This window comes from Propithecus coquereli, unplaced genomic scaffold (assembly GCF_000956105.1).
Source record: "Propithecus coquereli isolate 6110/MARCELLA unplaced genomic scaffold, Pcoq_1.0 Scaffold332, whole genome shotgun sequence".
Taxonomy (NCBI): domain Eukaryota; kingdom Metazoa; phylum Chordata; class Mammalia; order Primates; family Indriidae; genus Propithecus; species Propithecus coquereli.
The window spans coordinates 1,434,765-1,444,510 of record NW_012148975.1 but is presented as its reverse complement, the minus strand read 5'-3'; positions in this window follow the sequence as shown (position 1 = coordinate 1,444,510).

The following is a 9,746-nucleotide window of genomic DNA, read 5'->3' as shown; positions in this document are numbered from 1 at the left end:
AACAATATCTTTTACTCTATATGAGGTATCAATGGGCATAAATTCAACAAACATCACACAATTTTCTTTTTTCCTTCATATATTTTTAAATGGCTAATTTTATGGCATCCTATAAACATTTATGTTTGCTTGTTAAAATATTTGCAAAGATTCCATAATATCGCTTATTGATAAAAATTCAGAAGAAGTTTGTATGTTCTTGAGGAATGGTTCCTGTATATTCATCAGGGAAGAAAATTTTGATTCTTCAGTGTGGGAGAGATGGGGTGAAATGCCATTTATTGGAAAAAGGCTTGGCCAGCCAAAGTAAGCACCAAGATAAATGCAAGTAACAAAGAAAATAAACATGTGAAAGATTTATATCTAAAAATATATGAGAAAAGTAGTAACACACAGAATCCCGTTATACATGAGGAAGGAAATAAATAGGAGAAGATTAAAGAATATTCAGGCTAACATGAACAGTGCTGTCCACTCCCTCACTTTATAACTTAAAGTTAAGTGACTGGCCAAGGTCATCAACATGATATAAAAAACAAAATTTCCTGATAAGCAAGGCAAAATTTGTCCCACTGTTTGACTTTGATGGTTAGAAAGGCTGAGCCTGCCCTTTGTTATGTGATACAATGTATCTCATTTTGAGATACATAAAAATATATGTCGTGTATCTACAATGAGATACATAGCAATATATCTCATGTATCTGATGCCGTCCTTAAGAGTGTAGGCACTGAAGCAAGACTCCCAGAGTTCAAACCCCATCTTGGCTACTTATCAGTACTGTGACTTTGAGTAACTTACTTGCATTCTCTGTATTTGTTGCTTCATCTGGAAGAGGGTCCTAACAATAGCACATACCGCCTACGGCTTTTGTGAATACTTCATTTAATGCATAAATAATGCACAGAACAGTACTTAACGTATAGTAAGGATCTATTTAGTTTCCTGTGACTACTACACCAAATAACCCCAAACTTGGTGGCTTAAAACAAATTTATTCTCACACAATTTCAAAGTCTAGAAGTCTAAAGAATGGCAGGATGGCATTCTCTCTGGAAGCCCTAAGGGAAAACCTGTTCCTTGTCTCTTCCCTCTTCTGGTGTCATCCAGCGTTCCTGGGTTTGTAGCCACATTGCCCCAATCTCTGCTTCTGCCCTCGCATTCCCTTCTCTTCTGCATGTCTCTGTGAAATCTTTCTCTGACTCCAGCTTATCAGGACATGTCTGAGAGTGTTTAGGGCCCATCCAGATAATCCAGGGTAATCTTCCCATGTCAAGACTCTTAACCACATCTGCAAAGGCACTTTTTTTCCAAATAAGGTAATATTTATAAACTCCAGAGATTAGGACTTGATAATTTTTGGTTGTTATTATTCCACATATCACATAAAGGCTTTAACTGCTGTGTATACCTTCTAGACATCTATCTGCCTGCCCCTATTTCATGACTAAATTTATCAGAGTTACTTATCAGAATAGTCCTTATGAGATAGGGAACCAGTAGGCCTTACTCAATAAGGATTCACAGGACCCAAACTAAGGTCTCTGATAAAACAGGAGGTGGTGGAGAAGCTGGCCAAAACCAGCCAGGACCAAGATGACCGTAAAACAAGACCTCAGGTTAGCCTCTCTGCTCATTATAACCTGCTTATAATGTATTAGCATCCTAAAAGGAACTCCCACCAGTGCCACGACAGTTCACAAATGCCATAGCAACTCCTGGGAGTTAACCTATATGATTTAAAAGAAGAGGGACCCTCAGTTTCTGGAACTCCCCACCCCTTTCCCAGAAATCTTATGAATAATCCTCCATTTGACTAACATAAAATTAAATAAAAGGTATAAAATAAGACCCCAGAAACTCACAAGGTGTTGCTCTCTGTTACTCTGAGTGATAGTGGCTGCTCTACCTTTGGAGCAAGCCTTCCTTCTGTTTCTTTGTTACTTCAATAAACTTACCTTTGCCTTCCTCTGTCTGCTTGCTCTTGAATTCTTTCCTGCATAAACAAGCCAAGAACTCACTTGGCCTTCTGGCTGGACCCCAATTTGGGGGTCCATTTTCCTGTATCATCTATAGGATATTAAGCACTAGACACAAGGAAAGGAAAAGATCTGTAGAGAAGCAGGAAGGCTGAAGGAGGCAGGCTCAGGGTTACGACACATTCTTCATGGTGAAGGAAGGGCCATATTTACCAAGAAAAGAAAATAGTAAAACTGTAAGAAAAGAAATCTCTGTATAGTACCACACAACAAAAGTACTAAATAGATTTAAAAAATTATACTTTTCATGTTGGTATATAAATACTTCATTAATATAGCTAAGATGGTAAACACTATAGGATGAATATGATTTGTTTACTTGAAGCATCTATTTTATTTGGTAACTTGAGTGAAAACACTTGCTGATAATAAAATCAACTGTTTTTTTTTTTTTTTTGTACTTACTATTCAAGAGTCTTCTTTTTCCTATTAAGATGAAGAAACCCAACCCAGAATCCCATCTGGACTTTCTATTTTCCTTGGGCTATTTTTGATTCCATTTGTAACAGTAAAGATCCTGATAGGAAAGGGATATTTCTTTGCATAATTTGAGGAAAGTTTGCACCCTTTAAAAAAGCATAGGCAGGGCTTATAAAGGCCTGAAGGGATGAGGTAGTACTCCAAGTCTAGCAACATCAGGCAGCTGTCACTAACACCGGGCCTAGAGGGGCAAAGTGGGGTATGTTCACTGGCATCTGGGAGAGAGCTGAATGGAGAAGCCTCTGACTCAAGTCGTGTACTTCGACGGAGTAATGAGACCATGTCACAGTGATGCAGGAGCCAGGGAAATAAGTATCCTGACTTTACCCTCTTCCTGCCTCGGTCTCATGTTCTGGCTCCTCACAGTGGACACGAGAGGGCTACAGAACCCACTGATTCAGACCACGTGTGTCTCCCTCCTAAAACACAAGCCTCCGGGAAGATGAGGAGTAATCGGGGCTAAGAGAAGGTATCTACCCACACTTTCTTGAAACTTTTGTATCTTTCCTCTGCTTGTTTTATCATATTATTGCATGCACTCTTTCCATGTAAACAATTAGCTTCATTGAATAGGAAACTTCTGTTTAAATGCCTCTTCGACATCACCGAGCACAGTATGGGGACCTCTTTTCATAATTCAATATACTTCAGTAATGAGATGAGTCTCAACCAGTGTGAAGCAGCAGGCTAATAATTATCTTTCAAAAAGGGAGTAAACAACTGCTATAGATCATTGTGTCCAACACCTGTGGACACTGCAGAGTAACTTCTGATATTTTTCCCAGAGACATCAGTCTTTGCATGAGTCTTTGTGGGTGACACTTTAAATGTCATAGAACAAATAGGAATTTTTATTAATTTCTTCAGAAACATCCTTTTATATGTGACTCGACATATCTGGCTCCAAATTTAATCCAGTTTAAGTATATGATTTTACCAAAATTCATATAATTTCACTCCTTGGCATTCACCTTAAGACAGACTTAGAAATCATCATTTTTTTCTTTCATGGACTTGAACAGTCCATTTTATTATGTTATGTGTCTTCTCAAATTGAGAAATCATTTCTCTTTACTGACTCACACATTAAATCACCAATTCAATTTATCGGAGTACAGGTGATGATTGTCATGATCTTTTATGACAGATTACACCTCTTCATACAATATTATTATCGTTAAAGTAAAATTCACCATTTGCTAAAATGACACGCTAAAGGTTTTGAATTTTTTCCCCAAGTACATGCAAACTGTTTCCGATTGTCTTTTGTAGTACAGTGGGAAAAGTTAGCATTAGAAGCAACAATAACAGTGTATCCTCCTCCTCCAGGTTGCTGAACTTCTACTCCTGTAGTGATGAAGAGTATGGATTCTGGAGGCAGACATCTGGAGTCACATTCCAGCTCCACCTCTTATTAGCTGTGTGACTTTGGCCAAGTTCTTTAATCTTTCTGTGTATTGTTTTATTTAATCAGTAAAGTGAGTTTTAATAGTATCTCCTTCATAGGGTTTTGTGAGCATTAAAAGAGTTAAAATACTTAAAGTATGTAATAGAGTGTCTGGAAATATGAGAGACCGTGTAAGTGCTTGCTATTAATATTATTCTTATACCCCAAATCTTGGTATATACTATTGCTTTAATTAGAAGTCGCATTTCCTGAAGTCACCCTGAGAGCCAATATTGTTTAAAATTCCCCACTGCTTTTAGCTTTAGTAAGAAAGATCAGAGGTTTCCAGTAAGCCCGCCCTTTTAAACCTGTGAGAAGGATAAGTATCCATATATCAGCAAGATTTTAGCATTAATTCATAAGTTCCACACCACTTTATTATAATAATAACCATGTTACTCAGAATAGATCTTATGCTAAACATTGTTAACTTTCCCTTCATCTTCTACGTTTTACCACTTCAGCCCCACATCTGTCCAAGGTTACAACAAACTCCTTGTCTCTCAGTTTAGAACATAAGCCACGGAACCCAGAAGTCTCTTCCATTGTATTTGTGCAAACTCTCTTGTCTCAATCTTCTCCAGAGCAGTAACCAGGAAAATGCAATAATTCTTTCTTTTAAAAATTCTAATGTAATCTAAAGAGCCAGACCCCTGACAGATAAGAATGCAATCTTCATACTCCACTGGGAATTCTACTTGCCATGATATATCTTAATATCTGAGTCACAGGAGGTAATCAGTCCAATCAAGCATAACATTCTTCGTCCTGCCTCCATTCCCTTTATCACCCTGAAATTTCTCTACAGCGATTTGCCCTAAACGGTGTAGAGTTTCCATAGCAATTCTTTGAAACTATACATACATGAGTTAGTGCAGTCATGTGACAGAGAGAAGCATTATTCTTCATAAGAAAGAGTGGTACAAAGTTCTGAAACTTAAACATCTTCATCTGCTCGAGGAAGTAATAATATGTGAGTCATATGAAATCTCTAGGATGCTTCGTTAAGCCAACCAGACTCAGTCTTGTGTACATATGACAAAGCTAGGGTCCTTGTAGCACATAGCAAGATCTGAAGCATGTCATGCATCTCGTCAATATCAGTATGGCCACAGAGCTAAGCAAAGGCACAGAACACTCAGGCATGAACGCATTCCTCATTTGTCATCCATAGCCTTCCCAGGCTAATAAAGTCCTGCACATGTGTGTTCTTGAAGTCAGAGCTGTAGAAAAATGGTCACAGATGCAAATATCCCTGAGTGTCTGGCTAACAGTCTTTTGGGAAAACTACATGGCCTATGTTTAACACTCAACAACATTTTTAAATGAATTTGTTAAGCATAAAATTTTGAACTTGTTACATGAGATCAAATTATTTGTTGATTCAAGTGTGCTGTGATTTCAAAAACTCCAGTATAAGGTGTAAAGTCATATAGATATTGAATGAATTTAATGAACTAAGACATGGCATTTACACTTAGAAGACACCCAGTGACTTTGAGTTGGATTGAAGGCAGCATGACAATCTTGTTAAACAGACCATTGGCAACTATGGAGAAAAGTGGCCAGGCTGGCTTTGTGCAATTTTATGCCTCCCCAGCTATGCTTTAACTTAACATCAGTATATTCAAGTGCACATGTGTCTCTCTTCTTCTGTTCCTTTCCTCAGAGAACTTGCACACTGTGGTTGAGAGCTGTAGTGAAAATGGAGGAAGGATGATAGAATCACCTGGAAAGGGGTGAACAACAAATCACAGAAAATAAAATGGGAATTGGCTGCAGCGCAGCTTTTGAAACCACCAAGAACAGCACTGGTGGTGGCGCAGGGAGTCACAGTGAAAGAGTTAGGAGAGAAGAATAACAGAAATTCTGTCCTCCTGTCTCCCTGCTCCTACCCCCACTGGAAGGTAAGCTCTCTTAAAGGGAATTTTTGCCTGCTTTGCTCCTGGTTTTTCAGAACTAGCACCTAGAGCAGAGACTAACTATAGCTGCTTAATAAATATTTCATAAATGAATGAACAAGAGAACAAAAGTAGCACAGAAGAAGCAGAATCTGAAGATTAGAAGATCAATGTAGCTAAGGAAACAGAGAATTCTTCTGCTAAAAGAATCAGGTTGCTAATAAAGGCAATGCCCATTCTTTCCTGAAGTAAATATTTATTAACTTGGGGAAAGCGATGCTACTATATAAAGCACAATAAAATCACACCCATGTAACACCTTATTAGCAGGTACCTAAACTAGGAGTGCTCCAAAACAAATGCAAATAATTGAATTGATAACATTAAAAAGTCAACAAACAACAGTTTTAAAATATGTGTTTTAGTTTATTGTTATTTCTTGTTGGATTGGTAACTTCTTATGCAATAGTGTGTCATTCGTCTTTGTTCTCTAGTAGCACGCAGTATCTAATACAGAGCAGGCACGCATTTATTAATTTAATTGAACTGAATCCCAAGAAACTCTCAGCAAAACAGACATCCTGCCAGATCGAATAAGGCTCGTCCTAATCTCCGAAAACAAAGGATGCTAGTGTTGTTACATTGTTAAATCTTCTGTAAAATAGGTAACATTAGGAAATTCTTCCTCTGGTTTTAAAGAACCGTGACATTGACACTAATTTGATTTTTAAAATGTTTTCCTTTATATAATCCCATCACTTGAGGCATGCTGGGAAAATCTGTCTTGTCAGACACCTTACTGCCACCCACTGCCTGTCAGCCCCTCAGTAGACAGTGACTCCCTCAGAGAAAGAACATTTATACCTTTGATGATTCAATCAATTGGCTTAGTAAAGCACTCCTTCTAGGAGAGCACAGCTTCCACACAATGAAAAAACCCTGTACTATAGTCCCTTGGGCTGTAATTTGATGTGTGTTGAAAAGTATTCTTGGATCCACCTGAGACTGGGGGAATAGTACACCAGGCAATACAGCAGACACAAATACTTTAAACAAAACCATAACACTAGGAGGTGTGTGATAATATATAGAAACATGGAACCTTAAAGTGCTCTAAATTCCTACATTTCAAAGATAAGTAAACAATTCAGAAGAGATTATGCCTATTCAGGTTTATGCAGATAAGAAGTGGTAAGAATAGAACTGTAATTTAGAAGTCATATATCCCACAGGCTAGATTAAAAAAATGGTTTTCACTAATTAATGGCTTTCAGACTAGAACCTTGAGAAATCTGGGAATGTTCAATATGGTAGACGCTAGCTTCATGTAGCTGGACTAAAATTTAAATTAATTAAATTAAATTAAACTTCTGTTCCTCAATCACATTAACCACATTTCAAGTGTCCAATAACCATATGTGGGTAGTGTCTACACATTGGGTAGTAAAGATACAGAACTTCCCCATCAGTGTAGAAGCTACTTTTGGGCATCACAGCTCTAATGAGTCTGTCTGTCAGTGACTGCTGCTCTCAGTTTCATACTTATCTTAAAGTATTAAGTTTGTGAATTTCTCCCACTTAATATATTTGGCTCCCACATAGAATTTCATATAAAAAAAAAGATTTAGAAAATACTGTATCTCAGCAACTTCTTGACTTGGTTTCTGTTTGACGTGGCCCGGCTTCAGACCGAGGAATGAACACAGAGACATAAAGACGCAGACACATGACTGCAGCCCGTACAAAAACACACAGACACCACAGGACAGTATGAGGCTGCAGCGAAAGCTTTCGCTGAAGCTGTTTATTTATAATACAAGCTGTTTGGCAACTGTCCCACTGCAAGTTCTTTGTTCCCACACCGTCCCGACTCAACACGTCCCAGTTCCTTGTTGTTTCGTCTCCGGCAAACAGATGTTTGCATCTCAATTCTCTAGCCCCTCCTGTTTGGAGAGAGAGGACGCTCTGGACTTGCGTGCAAGGTCACAGACATGTTCTTGAGAAGAACAATAAGGAAACTTTCCCAGACAAAGGTGTCCTCTACACTGTTCCTCTCAGGATAGCCCTGTAATCCTGTTTATGAATGATCTATCCTGCGTGAGTTGATTCTTTCTATATTGGTGGTTTTGGCCTGCTGTAATAAAGTAACAAACTGAGGGGCTTAAAACACCAGAGATGTATAGTCTTACAGTTCTAGAGCATTGATGTCAGAAATCAAGATGTGAGCAGGGCTGTTCCCCCTCTGAAACCAACAGGGGAGAATCTATCCCATATTTCCAGTCTTCAGCAATCCTGGGTATTCCTTGGCCTGCAACTGTGACACTTCTATCTCACCCTCCCTGGTCACGTGGCCTTCTTCCCTCTTATATCTGTGTCTCTTCATCTCTTCTCACAAGGACATCAATGATGTTAGATCAAGGCCCCACCTTACTCCAGTATGACCTCATTTTAACTAATTATGTCTTCCATGACCCTATTTCCAAAGAAAGTCACATTCTGCGGTACTAGGGATTAGGACTTCAAGATATCTTTTTTGCGAGGATGAATTCAGTCCACAGCAGTTGCTTACAAAATTCCTTGCAGACATTCATATAATATAATAAAATACAATGGTATGCTTCTTAATGTAATAAATATATTTAATAGTATTTATATATATATATTTCTACAAAATGACACATCTGCATGGTTACATCACAAAAGCAGAATCTGAAGATCTGAAACATAAACCAAAGTTTTTAACTGGCAAATAAATTAATTATTCATCACATTCATAAAAATCGATATTAATATAAATGTAGTATTCCTTTTCTATAAAAATATGAATTTTAAAAATGTTTTATTTTGAAATAATTATAGATTCACAGGAGGTTGTAACTATATACAGTAAGGTTCTGTGTACTCTTCACCCAACCTCCATCAATGTTAACATCTTGCATAGGATACTGCAATATCAAAACTAGGACATTACTGTAAATTCAAAATACAGAATTTATTCAGATTTCAACAGTTATATATGAGCTCCTGTGTGGTGTGTGTGTCTCTGTGTGTGTGTGTCTGTGCAATTTTACTACGTTTGTAGCTTCATGTAATCACCATCAGGATATTTACCTGTGCTGTCATAGGACTTCCTCATGCTGCCACTTTATAGCCAGCCATGTCCGCTGCACCCCATCCTGCCCCCCTTTCTATAATTCTGTTAATTATCGAATGTTATATAAACAAATCATGCAATATGCATTCTTTTGTAATTGGATTTTTTCACTCAGCATAATTTTCTTGAAGTTCATCCAAGATGTGTGTACAGATAGTTTGTTCCTTTTCCTTGCTGAGAAATATTCCATGATATGGATGTTTCACTGTTTTTTTTAACCATTCACCCACTGAAGATTTTAAAAGTTTCCTGATTTTAGAAATTATGAATAAAGCCACCAAGAACATTCATGGATAAGTTACTGCATATAAAAAGGTTTCAGTTTTCTGGGCTATATGCCAACAGTGCAATTCCTGGATAACATGTTAAGATCACTTTTAGTTTTAAAAGGAACTGTCAAACTCTTTTCTGGAGTTACTGTACCATTTTACATTCAAACTAGCAATACATGAGTCATCTAGTTTTGACACATCCTTGACTGCATTTGTGGTGTTATCACCATTTTTTAATTTAGTCATTCTGATGGATATGTGCTGATATCATACTGTTTTTTAATGTATTTTTCTAAAGGATACTAAAGTTGAAGATCTTTTCATGTGTTTATATTTTTATTAGACCATATTTTTACAGCATTATGTGTTGATTTTTCATTTGCATATCCTCTTCCGTGAAATGTCTGCTCACATCTTTTGCTTGTTTTCTAATTTTATGGTTGATTCTATTAA